This window comes from Petromyzon marinus, chromosome 24, assembly GCF_048934315.1.
Source record: "Petromyzon marinus isolate PM22_M1 ecotype Great Lakes invasive population chromosome 24, UKy_Petmar_22M1.pri1.0, whole genome shotgun sequence".
Taxonomy (NCBI): Eukaryota; Metazoa; Chordata; class Hyperoartia; order Petromyzontiformes; family Petromyzontidae; genus Petromyzon; species Petromyzon marinus.
The window spans coordinates 12,086,464-12,113,822 of record NC_133690.1 but is presented as its reverse complement, the minus strand read 5'-3'; the positions used below and the strand labels follow the sequence as shown (position 1 = coordinate 12,113,822).

Below are 27,359 nucleotides of genomic sequence, written 5' to 3'. Positions count from 1 at the left end.
TGAACCAATTTCTCAACCACATCAATTCCATACACCCATCTACCAAATTCACCATGGAAGTGGAAAAGAATGGCAAGCTACCATTCCTGGATGTTTTAATTGAGAAGAGGCCTGATGGCTCGTTGGGACACTGTCTACAGGAAAGCCACCCACACGGATGCCTATCTAAAGCCTGACTCCCACCACCATCCAGCCCAGAAGAATTCCCTCGTCACAACACTACACCATAGGGCCCGTTGCATCTCCGACCAGCATCACCTTGCCAGTGAGCTGGAGCACGTACACCAAGCCCTCAGGATGAACGGATATTCTGACTGTACAATCCGCAAAGCTGTCTCCCCAGCCATGGGAAGACAACCATCTGAGGATCCAACCAATGCCATCACTTTGCCATACATAGTAGGGGCTACCAAAAATATTTCCAAAATTTTAAACAAACACAAGATCCAGGTTCGTTTCAACACAGTACACAAAATCCATGATTTGATCCCATCTGTAAAGGATGTGATTCTTGATATGCGATACCCGGTTGTCAACAAACTGAGTTGTTACTGCGGCAGCAGTTACATTGGGGAAACTAAACGACGTCTCGGACCACGTTCGTGAACACAAGGCAGATCTGAAACACGGTAAAACCAATACCTCTGCCATTGCTGATCATTGTTTTAACGCAGTGGGCTCACACGAAATTGACTTTTCCAAGACGAAGGTACTCTGCAAACCCACCGGCTATTAGAGATTTGTTCATGAAGCCATCCAGATATATATACACAGACACGACTTCAACCGAGAAGATGGGTACAAACTGAGCAATCATTGGAAGGACGTTATTAACCAGGTAAAGTCTTAACTGACTGTGATGTTTCCATCCTACCTGCCTATGTCAGCTGTTATTTCCGACTTTCTGTGTCTGTCTTTCTCTCTCTCTCTCTGTGCATTTCTCTTCAATCTCTACTCCAGTGACCCGGGTGCTGCCACGGGGTCCACTTTCTGCCCCGCCTCCCCCCTCCCCCCTTCTCTCTCCCCCCCTACTGCCGAGGCCTACTCTATAACCTCGTGCCACGGCAGATCTCTCGCCTACTTCAGCAGTTTGTTCTTGCTGTCGTTGTCCCACCTGATGACGATTGCTTGTGTTGCGATCGAAACGTCGTGATCTATTATTTTTCTACCTACGTGACTTTACCGAAAGAACCAAAGAGTATGGATTCCTGCAGTCACGAAAGCTTCAAATCAAGATTAAAATACATTGTCTAGTGTTAACTCCATGACTTGTGTTATAAGACATTGGCCCGTGTCTCGGGTTAGCTGTGACTTGTGTTAGAAGACAGCAGGTAGTGTCTAGGGTTAGCCGAGTTAAATCAGTGGCTAGAGTTAGAAGACAGTGGGCTAAGGCCTATGGAGGCGATGCCCCCATTGTGAGAAGACCTTAAAAGCCTGGCTTACTTCGTTTAAAGAAAACGGTGACATGAGTGATGCCGAGTGCTGTTATAGGCTCCAAATGTCTTCCAGGCTTGATAACGCGTTTACTTTTTGGGGATTTTATCAATGGAGAAGTGCACGTAGCTTAGCCGACAAGTGTAGGGAAAACATGAAGAAAGGATAAGAATGACAGCTGGAAAAAAAGACCATTGCTCAATAAATATTGCAAAGCGTTTGGCAAACTTTTCGAGACCAAAGGGAAGGACGTCAATTTAGCAGTGAACATGATCGTGATACGTATTGAGTAAACACATATTTTAAGCTATATTTTAAATTTATAACCTGTGTCGCAATAAATAATACGCAGTACTTGTCCAAGTGAAAAGTGTTGTCATGAATCACCAACTCGTAAAAATGCCAAAGGTCATGGTTTTATTGGTTGTGCTTGCCGGGAAAATGTATGCCCCAGAGTGCAATAATGCAAAGTACGTTGTACTTTGGTACGGAATTTCCCCGCATAGTATTCTCGCTTAGTTTCAGTGAAATCTTTATTGGCCAATTCGCTCGTTTATCAACACTCTCATTGTTATTTCTTCAAAAAGATCGCATGCATTCAAAAAAGCATGCTGCATGGATGTGTAGTGAGTCTAACTGAGTCGCAGACGTTGCTCTTCAGAGGCAACACATTTATTTCACAACACCCTTTACCAGATACAGCCTCAGGTGGTGACCACCCAGCTAACTACACTACCATACAGGAGTTACAGCTACGATGGACTGGACTCTCACTCGGGTCCCGGGCCACGTGTTGGTGCCTCTTCAGACGTAGGACGTGGAGCTTCCAGCTTGTAGAACGAAGCGACCCCGGTCCCTCCCAGGGACCCACCTTACATCCTCCCGGGTCGGGGTCGGCTCCGCCCTCAACCCCGCCCACCTTCGCGAGCGTTCCAGCTCCCTCTCGATCCCTCTCGAGAGCTCTCCCCGGACACGTGATCACCCCCTGGGGGCCTCTCTGTGGACACTCTGGATCACGTGCCTACGGGATCAACCAGAGTGCCATGGGCCGGGGCAACCCTGTCTCTGGGCTGACACCCTCCCACTCCCCCTCGTGGGAGCCCGCACTGCACGCTGTGCGTGGTGCCCGCGCTATCCCAGCGCTCACCAAGCCCCGCTAGGGCTGGTACTACACCCACCTACGGGGTGTACGCGATCACGGCGCATCGCACGCCGTGCTGTGCTAGAGCCGGTCTCACACACCAACACACACGTTGCTGTCCACGACGTAAGGACATCGCACGCCACGGCCCTCTACGGACCGGCACCACACAATGACATCCCCAATGTCACGACAGATGTCTAATTCAACTGTTTCGACAGTCCTGCTTATTGCTATCCTCGTGGCATTTTCGGTTATGTTTCCATAAACTGATTTAAAAGAAAAAATCTCACACCAACGAACAAAAACATTTTGTCAATAGACACACTTCATGGCACAGGGATGTGTCTCGAGGTGTCTGAGTTGTTAATTGAATAACTTCGATAAATCTATCAACATGTCTCCCATTCAAACAATTTGTCCAAAGCCCGTGGAGAATTGGTATATATTTTAAATAAGTAAACAGAATATTTGACAAAAGGGAATTGTTTACAATCAGTGCATTCTTTTTGCTCATGGATTAGAAGCAAGAACAATGACAAAGACAGTGGAACAAAAGGCCGAACAGTACACAACCGTGCATGGAGAGATAAATGAACTTCGTCACATGCACCTATTAAGCAAAATATGTGGGCTTGGGTAGGACACATTGCTGGTAAGATACAACAAAATAGTTTAGCTTTATTTGTATATATGTTTTAAGTGATTTGTTTACCTTTCCTATACTTTGCATTCCTATCGTGTTTTTGCATTGTTTATTGTTGTAACGTGCCGACCCCGTGCACCGACTGGACATCCGTGAAAAAGAGCTGACAAGCTCATCGGATTCATCCAGGATAAATAACGATTCTGATTCTGCTCGGAGAGATGATGATTAATAGACAAGAATGGCAGAATGGAAGCCGCGTGGAGCAATGAGATCAGTTTTTTTTTGTGTGAAGGGATTAGATGGGCTATGAGGCATGGTGAGAGTGTTGGGGAGGTCTTCATCCAGCAGTGGAGAGATATTGGCTAATGATGATGATAATTGTTTTAAAGAGTTCACTGTTAATCATTCACATAGTAAACGTTTACAAACAATTGTACACTTATTTTACATTGTGGTAATGGATAAATGTTGGACTTTAATATGCCACGAAGAATTGGTGGTGTAAGACGCTTCAATAATGCCAATTTAATAGAATTATAGTCACTCATTGCACAGTGTGAATCTCACATTTTAGCAACAATTTCCATTTGCCGCATGATACATCAAATACTTATTTTATCTTTTTGAACAGTTTGGTTGAAATTATTATCCATTAATAATTCCAAGCTTAAATATTTATTTCGTCCTTCATAAAACACATACATTTTACATGTCAGGCAGTTTTTAAAACATGTATTTGAATAGCTTTGCCAGATGTTTTTTTGTTATATAGTTATGACCGCCGTGGAAAGGGACTTGATCGATGAAAGTTTTCTCGTAATAGCAGTTGCCTCAATTACTTGTCATTTAATCACTTGGGTCACCATTTGTTATGGTATAGAGTGGGGAAGACACATGCTTTCAAATATAATGTACTACTTCAACAAAGGGTGCCATGGTGGCTAGATGTTAACTACCTCGCCTGGTATACAGGAGTTCGTGGGTTCGATCCCGAGCCTGACGCCTGCTGTATATTTGGAGTCTGCATGTCTCTCTCTCCTCGTAGTGGCTTGGATTTTTATCCGGGTCCTCCGGGTTTTCCCTCCAAATTTATTTGGCTGCAATACATTTTCACGTGATAAGCCACTTCGTTGAGCTCGCATTTGTGGCCAGGCCGCTTCTGAAGAAGAGCTGTATAGCTCAGTGAGCTGAGCAATACAGTTCTCGGGGGCGCGACAGTTTTGCCGAACCAACGCAGATTGCCAATGCTGCTCTTAACACGAACTGTAAACATTTCCTGGAAGTGACATCGTCTTCAAAAGCCATCGCTCAAAGAAACTGGGGCGCGGTAAGACATATCGTTGAATGAAACGCCGTATTACAAACGACACCACTACCGGCCACGTCTGGGTGTTCGAGATAACTCCACCGAATGAGATCTTTCGCCCAGTTCATTGATATATTTTGGCTGCCACCTTTTGGTGGAATGATGGCGGGTTTTTGCTACGAGGCTGACCGCGTTCCGCATACAGTATTACAATTCATGTGTGGGCCTACACGTTTGCTACCTGCGAGGTGTCATGCAAAGAGGGGAGAGAACTGAATCTAAATGCATTTTATTGTCTGGTGGTATAATTACGCAACCGACAAAAAGCTGACACTTTTAAATGTCCCCAAGGTTAGAGGACATATTAGCAACAACCGAAAAAAACCCACAGATGGTGGACCAGATTCTACACACGAACCTCACACCCATTCCTCCTCACATTGTGGACCGAGTCGAGCAGTGCCCGCTTATGGCAAAAATTATTTCTTGCCCGATTAGAAAGCGTTTATTTAAAATTTCAATTTTTTTATTTTGCTATTTTTTATTGTGGGTTTTTTTGCTTTTATTATTTTCAATGTATTATTCTTTTTTAATTCTTTTACATTTTAATTTTTTTTAAATGTAATACATTTTTTTTAGATTTCTGTTTTCTACTTACGCGACTTTACCGAAAGAACCAAGAATATGAAAGTCTTTACCGTACATGATGCGGAATCGCGTCGATCGCACGTCGAGAATGGTTGCACAGAATGAGTTGCAGGCTTTTGTCGCTCTGAACTAGGGCGGTCAGCGTCACAATGGAAAAGAACGCACGCAAGGAGGGAAGACTACAGAGATGGAGACAAGGGTGATGATGATGATGACGAAATTGATGTTTAAGATAACGAATATGGTAAGGATGGTAAAGATGCTGTCTATGATGTGAATGATGACATTGATGTTTCTGTGACCGTTGTTGCTGCTGCTGCTGCTCAAGATGATGGCGATGATGATTAAGATGACGAAGAATGAGATAGTGTTCTTGGGAAAGCCTCACTGATTTTTAACACTCATTATTCTGAAGTGCACAGCATGTAGGAGGACACTGGAGTGCCCAGAGAACTCCCACGTTTAGATGGGGGGGGGGGGGGGGACACTCATCCACGCAGATAGATTCAAGAAGCCCCCGCTGTTACTGACTTCCGTCTCCAGCGGTGCAGTTTGCAGGTGGCGTCTTGCGCGAACTGCACCAGGCACCAATTTGAGGCTGAGCCGACCGAGGGGAGAGGCTCAGCACAGAGTTTGATATCACTCGCCGCTGACGGTGGCTGTGGTCAGGAATCGAACTCACGTTTTAAAAAAATAAATAAACCTGGTTCGCAGTGCGGTGCTTGAACCGCTGTGCTGACCACAGTCTGCACTTAGACGTCGCGCGCACGTGGACGCAATATGAAGGAGTGTATTCGTCACGTGGTTTGGATCTGATTAATTACAGTTACAATCGTTGTCCAGGAACGTTGTGCAAGCAGACATGCGCTCTATTGTGTGGGCTATGTTGGATAAAACGTCCGTTACTTTTTAATAAAGCGTTACAATGCGAAGAATACGTGAAGTCAGTGGCCTCTAAGGGAGTGTTTTATGGAGGAAACACACGTGTATTACTTTAAGAGTGATGCACAAGTGCACATAGCAACAACAAAAAATTCAACACACTCACCAACAACCCTGCCCCATCAAGACGCCAGTGTTACAGACTAATGTGTTTAGTTGTTTTTCTTATATGTAGGATACACTTACGTTGGAGTGTCATTCACAAACTAATTTAAAACTGAAACAAGTCATTATTTCTAGGCCGATCGACCAAGTTAAAAAGTACAACAATATACATATTTAAGAGGTATTTGTACGTGGTATTCAGGCGTAAGCATTTATTGCTTTTCAGTGTCAAGGTTTAAGAAAACCTGAATGGCTGGATGATATTTTTCTATCTGATCATATCGTTGTAAGCTTGAACACAAAAGTTGCAGCGTTGTTTAAAAAAACGTTGCAAGTTCCGCTCAGTTATCCAGAATGTGATTTGTGAAAAAAAAAACAATTGAAGTTAACTGGTGTTTCGAGTTGATAGTTGTGCAAACCAAGCTGAACCCATATTTCACGCTGTCATTTATCTTCCGCTCGTTCTTTGGTCCCTTGAGCTGTTGAGGCTCACTCAACTCTCCTTGCCAGCCTATCGACTTTCTCCCTGTCCATCGCTGCACCTTTCAACTGAGCCAGCTTCCATTCCCGTCCAGTGTCCCAACGGTTGACGTCCATTCACATCAAGGTCTTCCTCCATCGCCGCCCTTTACAGCCGGTCACCATTCACCTCGGACCACCGTGTCAACACGTCGCAGTTTTGATTCCGTATCTGTGTTCTCTTCTTTGCAGGGATCTCTGTCGTTCGTTGCACGCTCTCTATCTCTCAGGGGTGTTTTTTGAGAGAGGTTTTTTTTTTTGTCAGAAGGCTTTCATATCCAAGGCAGGTATGCTCTCGATGATGCCATTGAGTGACAACGTTCGGGCGGCTTCGTGGACGTGGAGGACTGCCAGCAGTTCGTGTCACGTCCCTCTTCTCCACACACGCGGGCGTCAATGCATTTAAAGGCAGACGCTTGCTGCCGATGATTGCCTTCAAAGCCGTAGGGGGTGTTTTATTTTGCGGTGTTCAATGAACATGTACACCTTCGTCGAGCAGTTTAACCTGTTGACCTTTTAGGCAGTGCAACCACACCACATCCCAGGTTTTCCGGCCTACGAGGAGGCAGGAGACCGTACAGGAGCCTCCAATTGATTATTTTCATCAGAGCCAACGTCTGTGGTTTTGATGTCCGCGTCTTTTATGCTTTGAAGCTACTTGCTGCAAATCAACAGGTTGAAGACTTTGATCACGTGTGCTGGGCCATTCATCAATCACAATTCCCAATTCTTCACACCGGGATTGCTGTCCCTCCGAAGCCATATGTCTGCGCCTGTAATTCCAGACACAACGCAAGTTCAATGTTTTGTTAGCGTATCGTCCGAAAAACAATGTGGGTCATTGCGTAATAACCTAGCTGGCCATTTAAGCGTGTGTTTACATCTGCTTTCAAGTCAGATAAAAGTGTCTCACCGTTCAAGCAAACAATGAGGCAGTGCTTATCACCGCTGTGAAGCTCTGTACCACTGGTGGAAAATCCACATTCACATGGTCAGTGCCAGTCCCACCGGAGTGCAAACGACGCTGGTACTTGTGCCAATCCTAGAGCGCTGATACGCTCAATTAGACCCACATATCGAATTCTACCCGCAACCGTCTGCGATTAAATGGTCTTGCCATAGTGTCACCTGGATACATGTATTCTACGTAACTAATGTGCTAATGTTGTTTGATATTTAATATAATTGCAATATTGATAGCTGGGATTTAATTATATTGTTATTCTGTTAATATTAACCTCATGCAGCCTGGATACGGCACACACAGCTGTTAATGATTGAACATTAAAATGGCTTGCATCTTGCAACAATCGCCAAATTTCTGCCATAAAATGGTAAATTTTATAAGTGGTATGTGTTTATTTAGCCATGTCTCTCGCGTGGAAGCACCTTCACAGTGTTAGTCGTGTGGCTCAGAAGTCAATGTGGTTAAACGTGGCTCTCTAGCACAAGGATCCGATTGGTCTCCACCTGGTGACTGATGACTGCACGAAACAAAATCACCAAGTTCATAATTTTGCTATGCGCTTGAATTGGTGAAATTTGACTGTCATGCACCGATCTCATTGCAGAATGTGTGGGGAAAGTTCACCCCCACCCCCTCCTGCCCAATTGCGTAAATAATAAGAGGCCACTTTAAGGATTTTACAGAGAAGTCCTGTGACAAAAATCTTCCTTTGCAGGCATTCTGTGACACTTAAAAGTTAATTTGCTGTGACATTTCCTCATGGATTCCTTATCATACCACCCGATGGCGATGTCACCATTAGAATAAATTCGCAGCTTGTTGACATGAGGATCCCGTGTTGCTAAATCTGAAAGGATTACAAAAAAAAACTCACAAATATTCAAGATGATAACTACGAATAAAAAGTGGAAGATAGCCGAGCAACCCACTTGTTGTCCTACCCATATGCTGGCCACATTATTGTGACACACACACGTTTCAGTGATCCACCTACCCTACCTCAAACGTGTTGTTTTACTGGCATGTGCCACTGCACACAGCGGTAAACACGTCGTGATGGTGGAAGATTATAATCATTGATGGTAATGCTGTCATGGAGATCGCTGCAAATGTTACCGGTGGTAAAATGAATCAAGCACAGTTGCAAAAAAATGAAGTTGCGTTCGTGCCACTATTACCTTGCACGAAGCAGAAGCCATGAGACTATTACCAATATGATCAATAGTATAAATATTACGATCGAAAATGATGTATTCGTTGCAATCAAGATGATTTTGTATGCTTTAATATCATCCGACGCTGTCAATGTCCATGCTTGTGTTTCCGTATGAGGCTCGCCACCTGCAAAAAGAAACGAAAACAAGCGGATTGTTAATGTGGGAAATTATATAGACCTCTTTTTTGTATTCATTGCTGGATGAAGGTTTTTCCCATGCCACATCGGTCATGAGAGTTGTTTGACGATACTTGACCACCCTGGTCCGTGCGGGTTGGTGAAGGGGACGGGTAGAGGGAATCGAACTCAGGTGGCAAGCATAATAGAGGTTTTTGGGATAGATCGTGTAAATATATAAATGTGTCGTTAAAATCCGCCACCACCCCGACACAGCCAACTAGTAAGGGTTGTCACGCAAACAGAACGTGGCCAATTCGTCACTCACACAGCACACCGGTGTGTTGGAGAGCCAAGCAGCAACGTTTGATAAATCCCAACAAAATACTCTTGGCGAAAATTGATGGTTATAACAGTAACCCGATGGCCTGTGGCCGCATTTGCGGAGTTAAAGCCATGCTGCCTGCTTGCTTAGCAGCACGTGTTTGATTCTATGCTTTGACCTAAACTCAACGGGGAAGTTCAACCTCTCTGTACGCCCTGCCTCACGCCACTTTAGAGTCTGTCCCCTGTACCCCTAGGCCTCAAACCCACCCTGATGAGGCCACAACTTTTGGACATGTTGGCTCTAAACATTTTATCTTCTTAGGCCCCACCTCCTTAATCGTTACGCTCCGCCTCTTAATATTTAGCCCCGCCCTTTCCCTTGTTATTCCCCGCCCCCTTATTCATTAGGCCAAGCCTCTTTCCGTCAACATTACAATGGTCAGTGAAACACCCATTGCAATCAACTTGTGTTGTGGTCTTTTTTTTTCACCAACACCTGACGCTGGCAATGTCACTGCGTATGTTTCCGTATACGTTTCCGTATGAGGATCGCCATCTGAAAAAAGCAAAACGTCACTGTTGATGTGGGGAAATTATCTCGACACGATTTTTTCATTCATTCAACTGCCGGATGAAGGTTTACCCATGCCCCCCCCCCCCCCCAAATGTTTGACCACGCTGGTCAGTGCGGATTGGTGAAGAGGAGGGGGTGGAGGGAATCAAACTCAGGTCGACAGGTTCGCAGCACAATGTACGAACCTCCCTGCTCCACCACTCCACGCAATTGTGCGTTATGACCTTTATTTATAAGATACTAGCTTTACTACCCGGCTTCGCCCGGGACTTGGATTCACCACGCCCGGCCGCCTTTGTCTCCCCAGTGGCGATGTTCACACACCACACCAGTTACTCGTTTGAGGCTTAGTCGACCTAGGGAAGACCCAGGACCGGTTAAAATAATCGTCACTGGCCGTGAGCGGGAATCGAACTCGGTTGGCTGGGTTCGTAGCGCAGCGCGCTAACCACTACACTACAATGCGTTACGCTTCCACATACGCGGGTCACGTGACATATTTGACGTCACAGCTCACTTGCCGTGCAAAAAATATATACATTATTGAGCTCCCCCCCCCCCAAAAAAACAAGTATATTTTTATAATTTTTGCATGGTGTACAGTCTGCAAAGTACCCACATGGCAAATTTCACGTTTGTTGCATGTCGGGAAGTACACTAAACATTTTGAACAGACACACATATTCACAACTTTGCCTTTTATATATATGGAGATAAGCCCTTGTATGTACTCGTGTATTTACAAGCACAGGACCGTTTCTGTCGTAAAAAGTGCATAAGCATATACACAAAGAATGAACACGGACATTAGAAAGAGCCTTTGTTAAGTATAGATTGTGAATAATTATAGTCCGGGAAATATGTTTACGTCCACAAATCTCAAAAGATGGAGGTAAGTACTGGAATTTACTCTGATAAATCCAATTATTTACTCCTTGGGAGAAATTAATGGAGGACTTTTAGATATAACTATTCCGTAATTCCGTGGCCTGTGGTCGCATTTGCGGAGTTAGAGCCATGCTGTCTGCTTGCTTGCACGTGTTTCATTCTACACTTTGACCTAAACTCAACGGGGAAGTTCAACCTCGCGAAACGCCCTGCCTCATGCCACTTTAAAGCCTCTCCCTTTACTCCCCAGGCTTCATCCCATCCTGACGAGGCCACGACTTTTGGCTCTTTGGGCTCTGCACCTTTTCTTTTTTAGGCCCCACCTCCTTCATATTTATGCCCCGCCCTTTTAATATTTATCCCGCCCTCTTCATGGGTATGCCCTGCCCCTTACTCACTAGGCCCCGCCTCTTTATGTTAAGCCCCTCCTCCCATCCCTTCCTCTGGATGCGGTTTTTGGGTCGTCCTGGGTAATTGTGGAAGTTAGGGGTTGGGGTGGGATGGCATCATGGTGATCAAAATTCCTCTTCGAGCGACCATATAACAATAGATGCTTAGTACATGAAGTGCTGCAAACTACATGTGTGAAGGGAAATAATAAAATAATATTTTATATTACTTTATTATTTCCCTTCTAATAAAATAATATTTTATATTACTTTATTATTTCCCTTCTACGTGACTTTACCCGAAAGAACCAAGAATATGAATCCCTGCAGTCACGAAAGCTTTAAATCGAAATTTGCAGTGATGTGGTGCCAGATTCACAAATGGGTGATGTTGAAAATAAAGGACCAGTGAATGCATTGTATATTATTAACTTTAATTTTGCCAGCTTGAGAACGTGCATGATGTTTGATGCCATTGGCACATGATCTGGTGTATATGTGTATGTGATTAATCAACCCCCTACCTCCTCGCGGCGCCGGACGGGCAACTCTGTCGTAGACAGTGCTGTGGGGGGAGGGCCAATTCCGATTGGCTCCTCCCCTCATGGCGTCTGTGACCACCACAGTGGCTAAACGGGGGCTCTGGACAGGTGCGAGGGGCTGGTAACCCCTCCACCTTCAATTAATTACCACTAAACTACGACTAAAATATGAAACTAATAAGCTTGTGCTAGAGGCCCCGGGGGGACAGGCGTCTATGACGTCTCCTGGCCAAACCCCAATTGGCGGAGCCAGGAGATTGAATCTCTACCCTCGGGGCTCCTCCAGAAACAACGAAAAGCCACTACTGATGGCCACGTGGAATGTTCGAACGCTCACTGCGGAGGAGAGGCTGCCACTCCTCTGTCGGGAGCTGGACCGGTACCGCCTGGATCTCTGTGGCATTCAGGAGGTCCGGTGGACCGGTTCTGGCTCCTGCCACCATGAGGGGTGGACAGTCCTCTACTCGGGGCAGCAGACTGCCAAACAACAGGGTGTGGCTCTTCTTTTGAACAAAAGAATAAAGGGGGCGTGGGAGCGTGGCGGTGAGGTGTGGGAAGCTGTAAGCCCCACGCTACTTTGGGCTCGCCTTCCCATCAACCGGAGGCAAAGAGTGGTGGTCGTGGTTACTTATGCCCCCACCGAAGATGAACATCCGTGGAGGGATGCAGGCAAATCCGATGAGTCAGATGCCTTCTATAACCTCCTGTCACAGGAGTTGGCTAAAGTGGCCCCTCGGGATAGAGTCATCTTGTTGGGTGACTTCAATGCCCGAGTTGGTCATGATGCTGGCACCTGGTCTGGAGTGATTGGAGGGTATGGGCCAGATCAGCTCAATAACAACGGTAGGAGGCTGCTAGATTTTTGTGCAGCCCATGGGCTTGTAATTACCAACACGCTGTTCTGGCATCGGCGAATCCACACAACATCATGGATGCATGCCGGGTCCAAGCAAGAACATCTGCTGGACTACATAGTGACGGACCAGTGGATGCGAGCCCATGTGCTTGACACCAGAACCTACCGTGCAGCTGATCTGCCCTCTGACCATCGACTAGTCAACTGTAAGATGCCCCTGCCATTCTTCCACTCCGGTGGTGGGTGTACACCCAGGACCCCATTCCAACCTAAAGTGGCCTGGTCTCAGGTATCTGATGAAAGTTGCAAGCGATAATTTCATCATCGCTTGCGGCTGGGGTTGGCATCGTCCCCCACTCCTCCTAATGTCGAGGGTAAATGGGCAAGGTTTAAGACTATGACCCATGCAGCTGCAATTGCTTGCTTTGGGTACGCGGTCCAGACCTCCCCAGAGACCCTGGCTGACAGAGGAGGTGTTCAGGATGGTTGAGAAAAAGCGAGAGGCCCACTGTCATCGGCTACAGAATCCCACGTCAGAGAATGAGGAGGCTTACCGCAGCCTTCGCTCGGAGGTTCGGAGAGCCGTGAGGCGCCTCAAGGATGGGTGGTGGTCGCGGGTTGCTGAGGAGATGGAGTCTGCCTCAGTGGCCTGTGATCATAAATCTCTATTTAACTCCATTTAAAAAGTAACCTGCAGCGCCACACCTATTACTATCATTAGGGGAAAAAACGGTGATCCAATCTCCGACCCCCAGGAAAAGGTTTGCAGATTTGCTGAGCATTTCTGTGAGGTCCTGGGGGAGGGGAAATCTCTCAGCCAGGAAAACATCGTGACACAAAGTAGGGATGACCCTGCTGAGGCTGCAGTGCCTCAAATATTGGAAGAAGTCACCCCCTGTGAGTGGCTGGCTCAGGTACCATCTGTTGAGGAAGTACTGAAGGCGATCCGGAGTCTGAGACCAGGAAAGGCACCGGGTAGAGACGATCTCCCAAGCGAAATGCTGAGGGAGGGTGGCGTTTGTGCACAGACTGCCCTATATGACATCATAACAACAATCTGGACCACTGGGCGGGTTCCGCAGGATTGGAAGGATGCCCTGGTGGTCCCCCTCTTTAAGAAGGGGGACCGCACAGACTGTAACAACGACAGGGGCATCTCACTCCTCAGTGTGCCGGGAAAGGTCCCGGCAAGGATTATTGAACATCGCCTTGCCAGGCACGCTGAGGAGAGGCTTGCGGAGCCTCAGTGTGGTTTCAGGAAAGGGCGGTCCTGCACAGATGCCATATTTTCTGTCCGTCTGCTACAGCAGAGGTGTAGAGAATTCCAACAAGACCTACATCTCTGCTTTATTGACCTGGTCAAGGCCTATGATACCATCAGTAGGCCTGGGCTCTGGGTTGTTCTTCGTGCTTTTGGAGTCCCTGACCCTCTGCTCACGATCATGAAGGACCTTCATGATGGTGAGCGGGCCTGGGTAAAACAACGTGGCCGGGAGTCAGAGCCATTCCCTGTACACCTTGGGGTGCAACAGGGATGTCCTCTGGCTCCCACATTATTTAACATCTAATTTGACCATTTAGTTCGTGAAGCCTTCAATAGCTGTCCCAGGGGAATCTCCATTTGGTACAGATATAATGGGAGGCTGATCGATGCCCGGTGCGGTCAAGGGATGGCTCCCTATTGCTCAACCACGTTATGTATGCCGATGATTTGGTAATAGCTGCTCATTCAGAGGAGGAGTTGGAGACGCTGCTGCTGAGACTGGAGCGTGCCACGAAGAGATGGGGCCTTACCATCAGCCCCACCAAAACTAAGCACCTGCCTGGGTATTTTGTACCATCGGACACTCCACCCCCACAACTCCCAATCGGTGATGGGACAGTTGTGGAGAGAGTGGAAAGTTTCCCATACCTGGGCAGTGTGCTTATGACCGGCTCCAGTTTAACAGCAAAGATCTCACTCCGAATCAGTCGAGCGGAAATATCTTTTCATCGGTTGCGTAACGCTGTGTGGAAGCTACCTGGTCTGTCGCTCCGCACTAAGCTTCAGGTCTTCTCGGCCATGGTCATTCCCTCCCTTCTCTACGCTTGCGAAACAAGGACCCCCTTAATGGAGCATCTTCGCTGGTTGGAAACATTTAGGCTGGCCTGCCTATGATCCATCCTGGGTTTAACCAGGCTGCATTGTGTGAGGAGCTCACAAATCCTTGAAAGATCTGGGCAAGGTCCCATCGGCAAGCTCCTCCGGCAGGTAAGGCTGCGTTGGCTGGGTCATGTAGCCCGCATGCCCAGCCACCGCATGCCGAAACAGCTTTTGTTCAGCCGGATCGAGGGGGCTAAACGGGCGCGGCATGGGCTAGAGAAGAGATAGAGTTATGTGGTACAGGAGGACGTGGAGCTGAGTGGACTTGCCGATGACTGGTACCAGCGGTGTCAGGATCGGCCTCTGTGGAGGAGGCTCATGAAGGACGCTATTGGGCAGTTGGAGGCAGTCGTCCTCCAACAACAACAGAGGACAGAAGAGCGACACTCACAACAACGAGCGGAGCGCCGGGTGGCTAAAGCACAGCAGGTTGGCACAGTAGGGGGCACAGGTGGTGTACCAGCCAGTCATCTCAGTCAGTCGACCCGTGGCACCTGGGTCTGCCCCGTGACCTCCTGCCAGCGGGCGTTCAACACTTCACGTGGCCTCAAGGTGCACATGGCCTGGCACAAGCATCGTCGTGGTGACGTCACCGCCACTTAGTGGCGATTGGCGGTTGTTGTTGTTGTTGATCAGTGCTGAATTTTGTCATTAGCTTGTAATTGCTTCTTAAACACATTCCTTAAAATTTCAAACAGAGGTTTTATCGTTTACTGAATTTACGTCAAGACTGAGATTTTTTTTTAAATCAAGACATTACTCACCTATAATTACTGTGTATGATTCTCTAATTAACAATCACCAGTGCAATTGGAACAAGTGTACATTTTACATTTGTGCCGACAAAAGTAATATCCACTTACCAGTAGTTACTCGGATAAAATTTGTGCAAACAGCTTCATTCTTTTTAAGATTGTCTGGACATTTCTTCAAGTATTCTTCAACTCTCTCTATTGTTGAATTAAAATGGACCATGAAGTTGTTCAGATTTTCTTCAACATTACTCACGTACCTTATGTTCATTTTCTGTAAGCCCGGCTACAACGTAGACACGTATTAAATTCAACATTTCATAATTGATTACATAAAACCAACATTACTACCAATACCATTCATGTATGTATATAATTACTTTTACATTACAAATTCAGGTAGCTAACCTTAGCTGCAGAACAAAAAAAATGGCTTCCCCATGTGGGTTGTTTGACCATACTTCACCACGCTGGTCAGCATGAGTTGGTGAAGGTGGGGGAGGTCCAAGACCAGTTCAGATATAACCAATGGTGTTATCTACGTGTCAAATGGGTCAGAGCAGAAACTACTACCACCCAAGGTAGCACAACTTTAGCAGTTCTGATTGATTTACATGGCTAATGAGAGTTGATTCATTTGATAACACACTCGTTTAAAATCGTCATCACATAATTCGATGTTATTGGCCACATCAAGACGTTGGAACTACTAAAGTTATGCCACCTCGGGGTAACATCGGCGAGTCAGAGAATGTAACTCAATTCACGGGGTTCGTAGAGCAGCGCTCTAATCACAGTGCCACAACTCTACACCAATAATAATACAACATTTAAACATGGAAAGTTGATTGAAATGCACAATTATTTAATATATAATAATTGTTCTTATACATCCACATATTGCATACATTGTGTTGATATATGCATAATTACTCACAAACATGTACTAAAATCACGTGGTAAACTGGGCTCGAATTGACAAATTAAATGGGAAGGTGTTTGGTAACAAAAAAATTGTTAGAATGTGGTGGACATATGCCGGTACAGCTCAGATAATTTAATATCAGCTCCTGATGACTTTTATTTTTACATTGAATCAACGATGAAATTGTTTTCAATTGAAATTATGCTTCAAACTTACCAATTTGAACGTATTGTTACAGCCATCATTTAACGCTTCAGAAATGTAAGATGTGATTTCATGAGGACATGACCCTTCTCCAACATTTGTTTTGTATTCGTTAAAATATATGCTTATCAAACAAATATTGATGATGTTCTTACAGTCTTTCTCCTAAAATGTAAAAAAAAATAATCGATTAAAAATATTTGCAAGGCAATTTAAGCAAACAAACATAAAGTATATGTGAATGTCGAATGTAAATGCGGTAGTGGTTGCTTGCCTCATTTGAGAATGTATAATTCACTTGAAGATAATTTATAGGACGTCTTTTATCGTGGCTTTTGCTCTGAAATAATAAAACGACCCAGTTTCCACAACGTTTCATGATCATTATTATTGACATTAAAATGGCATTGGCATAACATGTACAAGCATACTCTTTGGTTCTTTCGGTAAAGTCACGGAGGTGAAAAACAATCACCCACGTGACTTTACCGAAAGAACCAAAGAGTATGGATTCTTGCAGTCACGACAACTTCAAATCTAGAATGAACATGTACAAGGCCATATACATTTTTATTTATATATTTTGTTTAGACATTGCAATGAATTTCAAAGTCTCTGCTATTTAACGTATTTGCTTACATGGTTAACATAAAATTGGCATGGAATTCAACATATTTCATTATATTTTGATTTAAAGCTTTCGTGACTACAGGGATTCATATTCTTGGTTCTTTCGGTAAAGTCACCACGTAGAAGGGAAACACCTGATGATGACTGCTTGTGTTGCAGTCGAAACGTCGTGAGAATTTTATTGTTTTATATTATTATTATTTTATTGTTTCCATTCGTCGTGACTTTACCGAAAGAACCAAGAATATATTTCATTATTCCACTGAATGTGTTCACTATCAGTTTAACACGTAGATTTTCGCGAATGTGTTCACTATATTAATCTGGTATTTTATTCATATTATATTTTATATACATACGCTTTTACGTAACTATGTATATAATATATGCTTGATCTGCATTCATATACTTACAAATTCATCAATATATTGTCTTGCCTTGACATCGATCATTTTATTACAATTTAAATTTCTCTTATCGACATTTCCCTGAAACAAAACAAGATCATTATATGTAGTTACATAAAACATGTGGGGTTTTATTACCAATATGTATCTCATGAATGTTCAGATGTAATTGGAGCGATTTTCTTTCATTGATTCTCACCTTTATGACATGCGTGCAGAGCAGAAGCATCAACATCTAAAAATGTCAATATCACAAGTACCGTATTACTTTTCAGGCTCACACACAAGACAGACATTAGCAGACATCTCAACAAGCGTCAATGTTCATTGCAATCGATCAACACTGCACATTTGGAGAGCTTTGAGAAATCTCGAATTTCAAATGACAATACAGCGCTCAAGCTGATATGTGGGCACCCATTTCCAATGACCCTACCGTTAGCCTTTAAAGGAAAAGCATTCAACACAGATGACTGCACAGGACGCCAAGATATGACCTGAATGGAGTGCATAGGCAGGGTTAGAGTGGGCCATTGGGCAACCTGATCTTTGCACAGTATCCCAGTCCTGGTGCTGGGCGAGATATTTTATCCTTCTCCAGATATGCGGGTGGTCGTAGGTTCAATCTCAAACTTGACGTGTCTATATTTGGAGTTTGAATATCTCTCTCCCGTTGGTGGCGTGGATTGTTCTCCGGGTCCTCCGGTTTTTCCCCTCCACATTTTGCATCAACATCACGCGTTTAGAGTATTTGGCTGGATGAATGGTGACTCAGTCCAATTCATAATAAAGGTTTTTTTGGATTAGATCGCGTTATTTATAAATGTGTCGAAACCCTCCACCACCCGACACGGCCAATCAGCAAAAAAAGTGTCACGTTGACAAAAGACAAATAGTTCACTACTTTAGCCCACCGGTGTGTTGAAGAGTGAATCTACAACATTTACAGTTTGAGTACGACGTTTCGCTGGTAATTACATCCAGCATCATCGGGCAATTCGCCAGAATGGCCAGACGTGTCTATATTTGTGTCATTCTTGCGAATTGCCCGATGATGCTGGATGTAATTACCAGCGAAACGTCGTACTCAAACTGTAAATGTTGTAGATTCACTCTTCAACACACCGGTGGGCTAAAGTAGTGAACTATTTGTCTTTTGTCAACGTGACACTTTTTTTGCTGATTGGCCGTGTCGGGTGGTGGAGGGTTACGACACATTTATAAATAACGCGATCTAACCCAAAAAACCTTTATTATGGATAATATTGGTCGCGAAAGCCTACGTGTTAAACTGACTCAGTCCAACTCTGTACAAATGATCACGTTTTGAAGTTGAATTAAAAACGGGGTTAGGATATAAAGTATATATTCACAACATACAGTATAGTTACTGACGAAGCACGAACGACTGTGTAACAACTAAAGGCAGCAAAGCACACTGATACAAAAAAAAACGATCGCGCACTGACACTATAATCAGTGCGCGATCGTTTTTTTTTTGCTTGGACAACCTTTTTTGCCAAAAGAAGGTATGCAACAACTGGTTTGGCCACAACGCCATCTCACTCTGCAAATACACATCGGCCAGTGATACATCATAATCTGGACACTTTTGAAAAGCAACTTTTTGCGACTTCCAACAAGCCAAGCGCACGTGAAGTACCATATTAGTTTTCTTTTGCCCATTTTAACTTCGTAAATGTTCGTGTCTCTGCTACATTTTCCACTCTTAGTCGGGCACATATTACGTAAGTAGATTTACAAGGCTCCTTTGTTGTGTAACACAAACGTGCTTGCACTCTTTTGCCCATGAGAGGAGCTTGACGAATGAGCCACGGCACGTTTGACAGCCACTGACACGTTAAGGGAAGAAGAAATCAGAGATTAGCGATTGGGAGATTTTTTTTAATATATAATGGAGAGTCTTGCAACAGTGGTGGTGTGAGGACATAATCAAGAAAACAAAGCGAAAGCTTAGTGACCGAAGTCGCTCAAAGGGTCACGGGTTGTTAAAAAAATCCGAATAAACTAATTAGCCTAAGATCAAATCCCCTCTCGTACCTCTATCTTCCACGCATCCTCGATTAGCACGGCTGGCTACGTACGGTGCAAAAGAAGTTAAACGTACATACACCTTGCATGCATCTCTCAACTCACTACATCTCCAGCAGTACATTCTGGTAGCATGGCCCTTTGAAAAAGATGTTTCCATTGTTTAAAGCAAATTCGTTTAACTACGGTGTTGGCACCGATGGAAAATATATTTTTATTATTTTATTGTTTCCCTTCTACGTGACTTTACCGAAAGAACCACGAATATGCCTGAAGCTGTTGAGTAAAAATACAATTGCGGACAATCACTTACAACATTTAATGACCGTGCAGGTGAAGATATTCTCTGTAAAGTCCGAATACGCATGTCTTGTTTCTTGATCAGAGCAGTCGGGGTATTCTCAGACTCTCATGCTTGTAAGTACACTTGGAAGGCAGTGTCAGCTTTTTGATGGACACACAGGAGGGGAGTCAAAGTGCATTATTAAAATACGGACTTTGAATCAACAGCTTTGCGCCGACAAACAAGAAGAACAAAAGCACGCGTCTCGTAAATTGAACACGCGGTGCAATACCGTCCACGAACTCTCGCACTGATGTGCACAACAAAGCACAAACACATTGACTCACCTTGCTCCTTTCGACGTGGGAAAATCTGACAAATTCACTCAACAGTCCCACTTTCACCCTCTCCTCGTCCGACAAACGCAAACGGGTTAGCGATGTACTCCCGACACTATCTCCTGTCTTGAAAGCTAGCTCGGAAATTGAGGTCACATCGTGTGTGTCCGCGCTTGTCTCGGACACACACGAGCGCTGGCGAGTGCGTCTCGCCCCTGCGGATTCTGTGTCTCGAACTTACCGCTTCTTCTCTGTGTGCGTGCGCATGTTCCTTGGAGGGAGGAGTTTTTTGTTCAGCTGTTGCTAACAAATCATCCACGTCAAGACTCCTCCCACACGGGGCCAGCAGATTTCATTTCTGCACTGGCACGTTGCGTGGCTCAATTCAAACGAGAAAACTCAGCCGAAAGCGCCATTCCGTTTAGAGCCGTGTGCCTAACCGTAGATATATTGCGAAAGGTTCCTGCCTAACAACTCACGCACGGGCAAATGATATCGGGCAGAAAAGAAACCTACCTGCAATAAAAGAACGTGGAAGTACATCGGCCCTTATTAGTTGGTTTCGTAACGCTCTAAAGGTCATTTAGATTACACACAACTTTGTTTGGCAAAGCCGAGTTAAACACGTTTGCAGACATGAGGAACTTTCCGTTATCAGCCGTAAACAATCTGTAAATGTCGCAGCAAATTTACAATTCCCTGTGCTGCATTCAAGGCCCGCTTTGTAGAACATAACAAGAGAAAATGTAATCCAGTTTTTTTTTAATATATAGTGTGCAGTAATGATATAATTACCCTATATATGTGTGCATATATTTTAGTTTAACAAAAGTAAAAACGTGAATGTTCTAGCACAGTGTGTCGATTGATTGATGCTTGTCTCTGTAGTCTGCTATACCTACTATAATCACGCAGGAATGTCCTTAAGGCTCGCGACGTAACTCCACATCGACAAGCCCCCCTCATTAATAATTATGAACAGGTGACGTCCTCCAAATGGACACCCCCCTCATTAATAATCATGAACAGGTGATGTCCTCCACATGGACCCCCCCTCATTAATAATAATTAGCTGGTGACGTCACTCCACATGGGGGGCGAGGCGCCTCCTCCCCCCTCCTTGACGTCAACACACAACCCTCACTACAAAGGCAGAACCCTCACGTCACGTGATCTCCGTCACGCTATTGAGACATCAAAGTAATAAGGACATCATGATGAACAATGGATTATAACCTTTAAATGAAATAAGTCTGTGTCACCGCGGCCTTGCAAATTGCACACGAATGGATGCAATGAATCTATCACGTCGTGCTCGGATTTTCACTTGCAAGTTTCAGATTTACTGCAATACACCCGTTCTTGGACGGGCAAAAGGCTCGTGAATTATAATGTACACGTGCAAGCGCTTTGTAAATCCACAGCTGAATGGTCTCCCTATATTCACCGTATCAGTCCTGGAGGTTGTTGGGCGACACTTCACCATCACGCTGAACGGCTAGGGGCCAAGGACCAGCTCAGGCTTAAATCGCCACTGATGTTAGCCGTGATTGGGGATCGCCAGGTTCACAAACCCCACAATGCTTCACTCCCATGTATAACTACACACTAAATGTTACACATCTACATTAATAAGATATGTATCTTGAAAAGGTATGCTTCTCCAAACACAGTGTATTCCTGCAGTGTGGTATTTTAAATGTTCTGATCGAATGCGTTGAAATACAGCCAGCGCATTCCAAAAATACGAGGAAATTTCCAAACTTTGTGTCTGGATAGTTTCTGAAAAATAGCAGTGGCCCATGAATCTTGATTGAGGGGAACTGTTGAAGCAATCTACCAGCAGACCCATTCAACAATATAAACACAACGCAGCCGCCATTGGGCTTCCCACGCTTCTGGACAATGTCCCACGTATATTTACTTCTCATTAATAGGACAGTGGATGTACACACGTTGTTAATCACGATTGCAGCTGCCCACAGTTGACACCAGTTGCGTTATATCGCCATTAATAAAGGCAGCGCTATCGCTGGACCTATGGATTTTCAGCGTTCAGTCAAACTTCGGATGTTGGTGAAAGGCAAGTGTTCTAACTTCGTGGAGTTTGTTTCTTGCAGTTGTGCCGTGTGTGTCTTCTCCGATGCGTTGTCGCCTCTCTTGGACGTGTCGACAGCTTCTTGGACAACACACGGTCCCGAAGTCGCCCCGCTCACCCCCAACGTGGACGAGGCTTGCAACTCGATCACAATCGACGATCTTCGCATGCCCAAAGAGCAAGCCACTTTGCAGCACTGCTTTATTGTTTTTTGCAACACCGAACTTTGCGGGAATCTCACGAGTAACATCGGCTGCCTTTGCACCAAGACGTCGGAAACCAGCAGCGACGGCAGGCCACGAAATCATCGAGGGAGAATATGAGCCCATCCCATTCAGTTCCTGAAGAAGCTCCCAGCATGTGGAGCCAAAACGTCGGACACCGTGCCGAACGACACGCGGTGCAAACCCGTGAACGCATCTGAGAGCAAAATAATACTGGAGGGCGACACAAATGCAGGGCCACAGAGATGACAAAGGAAAGCCAGGCAATTCTAAAACACGATCCGGCTACAGTGATCAACTCTGAACAACCTGAATAGCTCGTCTCATCGGTATGACTTTTGACCATTTTCATCGTTTCATGAACGCTATCTAATGTGCGCATTGATTTACTTAACTCTGTACCTTTAAAAGCAGAGCATAGTGGCTCACAGTTATAGCCCAGCACTCTAGACGTAAGAGTTGGGGGAATCAAGCAAGGCAATAAAATTTTCGAGTTTATGCACCCACCTCTCTAAAACTTTGAGTGGTATTTCTTAATTGCCGTGGTTTTTATTCGCACCTCCGATGAGCACGGTTGGCTATGTACGTTGCGAAAGAACTTCAACACACACACACGAGGTACGCTGCCATGGTGTAATAGTGAGCATACGGGACTTGCAATCCAGAGGTCACTGGTTCACCCTCTCAGAGATGGGGAGAGTTGTCTCAATACTCTCAAAGGGGTGGTGAATTAAGAAAATGTCGTCGATCATTATTTTTACTTCTTAATAATAATTATTGGTCTCAAATTTAAGTTTTATTCGATCTGTCGATCCGCCTCTATTCCTCAAAACGGAGGGATTTCGCAACGTGCATTGGACATTAACATGGTGGCATTAAAACACACAAACTACGAGAGAAAGTGATGTGAAAGATGCACTATACATTCGTTTGCTCACTGAAGCACAAATACCGCATAAAGTGCCTTGTTTCAAATTTCATGAATTGCACATTCATTGCATTATTATAGATAAGGCCTGGCCATGTTTTAGACAGTCTTGCATACTTTAGAAATAATGAAAAACTCCAAGGCAGCTTTTAAGACTTCTTCATGTTACACGTGCTCTTGCCTGTTCTGAAGTTTCTGCCGCTCAGACTTTGACATGACCACATATCCTCACGTCTATAGACATCGAAGTGAAATGTTTGCGGTTCATTTCAATACCCACAAGAAAGTAAAAAGAAAATCACAGCTGCCATATCAATGAAAAAACTCTTTCGGTTACTTTAAACATGAAAGTTGTCATATCAAGTGCAAAAAGTACCACTGCATGACGTCTCTGTCAAGTATCAAAATATAGAAATAGGTTTAAACCCTCTCTGGCAATAAAACAAGTGTCAAGATTTGAAAACACCAAACAGCAACCTTTTGCAAGTAATGTCTGCATTAACCACGTATGCTTGTGGTGAACATGCAAACAAAAAAAAACATGCTCTGGTAGTATATGATGATGCATTGTCTTTAAACTGATTGGTCCACACCAGAGACAGCTTTCTTGAGAGCCTCGTCTCAAACAGTGTTAGACAAGAAGACGCTAAAAGGCAAACAGCACAAAGACAATGCCACGATCAGGGCATTGCGAGCTCGTGGTTGGCTCTCCAACATACCGGTGTGCTGTACCAGTGACGAATTGGCATCTTCTGTTTACGTGACAACACTTACGAATTGGCTGTGTCGGGTGGTGGCGGCTTTAACGACACATTTATATATTTACGCGACCTAACCCCAAACAAACCTCTGCTATTCAGAGGCAATGTTTATCGGAAGCAAAAGCAGAGACGGGCCTCCAAAGCGCTTGGATGTAGGACTGCCTGGGAAAAGCAACAAGCGTCAATGATTTGAGCTGCCAGATGGCCATAAGGCAGATGTGTGGATTATTAAATAAATCTGTGTGAAGAGTTCGTGTGTTTACACCACTTGTATGGAAGCAGTTTTTTTCTTTCAGAGTGATCTTGTTGCCCCACGTACAAAACACTGCAACTGGTTCGAACATCCAAAATGCAGGATGTACCTCAAAAAAAGTATTCAGAATGAGTGCGGATTGCTTCGATAAATAAAGGTCGTTAATGAAAATTTATATAAATTATCTCCGTTGCTAGCCTGGCACCAGTGGTGGAAATTCCACGTTCCCATGGCAAGAGCCACGCTATTTATAGAATTAACACTGAGCCCAAACCATATCGATTGGTTTTACTTGCAACGATCCAAATTGTGAGAAAACTGTGTCACCTGGCGAGTATGTAACATGAGTAGAATTTCAATTCAGGACTGCATTCACATAGGCAACCTTCCCAAGAGTAATTCAAATGATCGTGTAATTTAATTAAAGAATTTGAAAAATATTAAATTACAGGATTCAAATCTGCAGTCAAAATGCAAGCAAAAAACATACTATGATAATATATGATGCATTGTCCTTGAAACTGATTGGTCCACACCAAGGGACGGCTTTCTTTTGAGCCTAGACCCAATTGGTGCTTGACCAGATGACGCCAAAAGGCGTACAGCTCAAAGACAATGCACTATCAAAGTAATGAGGGCTCGGGGTGAGCATCTACATCATAAGACCTCTTTTGCCAGTACCAAAATGTAATAATAGCGTTTTCCCCCTTTTTTTTATGGGAACAAAACTGAAACCTTTTTACGAGGATTCATGTCTGCATTAACCACAATACCTGCAGCCAAAATTCAAACAAAAACATACTATGATAATGGAAATAAAATAATAAAAATAAAACATAATAAAATAAAATTCTCACGACGTTTCGGCCACAACACAAGTAGCCTTCTTCAGGTGAAGGAACAGAACTGTCGGGACGACAGCGCTTCAATGAACACTGCTAAGCTTGGCAGCATATTTTAAGCTGGGTGGGAGGAGCAGAGCGCCTTGACAAAGGAGTTTATATATCAACAGAAGAATTTAGCATTGAAGTAGCTGTGTTAATGTGTTGGATTAACAGGGTGTTAAAATCAGAAATTAGCATGTAAGTGGGAGATTAGCATGATGTTAGTGTGAGGGATTAGCATGTAACTGGTCACGGAAGTAGCTATGTTAAAGTCAGAGTTTACATATCAACAGAGGCATTTAGTATATGGACGCTAAAGGACTGCAACTACCCAACTATCATACAATGAGCCTATGTGAAAGAACTAAGTATGAACTACATCAATATAATAAATGTACTTATTTTTCAATAAGTTGAGCTATCAACATAAAGTAACTGGGTATACACTACACTATATAATGAATACCATATCAGCTGATTGTAGAGTATGTTGAGTTTATTGATAACATTGATGTAGTTTATATTTGAGGTTTTTTTTATCAGTTTACTATATGGTCTTTTGGGGGGTGTGAGTACCTGGTGCAGTGTGTAAACATTGCCACTGGGGAGACAAAGGCGGTCGGGCGTGGTGCTGGCCACCCACCCCCTCGTGTACCGTTCGGGCCTTCATAGGTGCTCGCTAACAGCACTTGCCCCTACAGTCTGTTAAGGCTATACAGGGGATCTTTATCTTTATATATTACAGGCCACTCACTGACCTTTAAACGTCTTGTATCTCAAACATCACTTTAGCTGGGCTTCCTTCAGGCAAAACTGCTACTGTTAACACACGTTCGCAAAAAGGGAAAAGTCCGATACTGCAATGTGCAAGCCATTTATTACCTTCGTTTCCATGACTAAATTAGTCACTTTTGAGAGATTCAGTGCTGAGTGATGCAGCCATTGCTTTGTCTGTGAGCTGGTGAATTGCTGATACACCACCTTCACGTTCATTTGTCGGGCAGTGCACGGTCCATGGCTTGTTGTCAATAGCCGCAGTGGCACTAGATGTCCGCGTTTATGTAGTGAGATGAGAGATGCATGCAAGGTGTACGTATAGTTAACTTCTTTCGCACCGTAGGTAGCGAACTGTGCTAATCGGAGGTGCGGTGGGGGGGGAGAAGGACAACAAACTGAACGCAAAAAGCAGTTCTAAAAAAATACATTTTCAATCTAGATTTAAAAGTGTACAGTGGCTTCCTAATATCGGAAGGACGAGGGTTCCAGACGACCACAGAAGCGCGCGCATCTGAAAGTGTGCGGTATGCAGTGACCATCTTTGTTCTTGAGACAGAGAACCACCACAAGTTAAGAGACATCATCTTGACCATTAATGAAAACAAAAGTGGGCTGGGGCAGGACACGTGGCTAGAAGGGATGACGGCCGTTGGTCGAGACTAACTATGGAGTAGGAGCCAAAGGAGGGAAACATGCCTCAGAGCACATCCACTGCAGCTCGTGTGCAGGATCGAGATGGATTGTTGCAGTGCATGGCCGTGAGGAATGGTCACGGCTTGGGTAGGTCATTGCAAGGCCGTAATTGTAATATATATTGGGGGGGACATCCCCATTTTTAGCATATTTCCCACATTTTTTTGCATATTTGAATATTGGGGGGGACACATCCCCCCCAATATTCAAATATGCTAAAAATGTCCCCCCAATATATTGCTATGCAATAGATTTCTGTTTATATGATTGTGGTTATGGTTGTATTTTATTAATCCCTAATCTCTGCCATTATATACAATGAAACAAGAAAATGTAAAAAAGAAAAAAACAGAGCAATGTAATATAATACACTATTAGACATTATTG

The 27,359-nt window shown here is 44.4% G+C and overlaps 1 long non-coding RNA gene across 4 annotated transcripts; it reads right to left on the bottom strand.

Moving 5' to 3' along the window:
* Positions 1-1,949: 1,949 nt before the first annotated feature.
* LOC116945547 (uncharacterized) lies at positions 1,950-21,494 on the bottom strand. 4 transcript variants are annotated; one of them, XR_012945213.1, is made up of 10 exons: positions 20,364-21,483; positions 20,047-20,177; positions 17,881-17,916; positions 17,688-17,762; positions 16,919-16,984; positions 16,657-16,809; positions 15,627-15,801; positions 9,868-9,927; positions 8,890-9,052; positions 1,950-7,517 (listed from the first exon to the last, which is right to left on the bottom strand). It is a non-coding gene; the product is annotated as an uncharacterized LOC116945547 (long non-coding RNA). The 4 variants fall into 4 exon arrangements; XR_012945214.1 differs by having other exon boundaries at positions 8,890-9,927; positions 20,596-21,494; XR_012945211.1 differs by having other exon boundaries at positions 8,890-9,927; positions 20,364-21,493.
* Between the last annotated feature and the right edge of the window lie 5,865 nt (positions 21,495-27,359).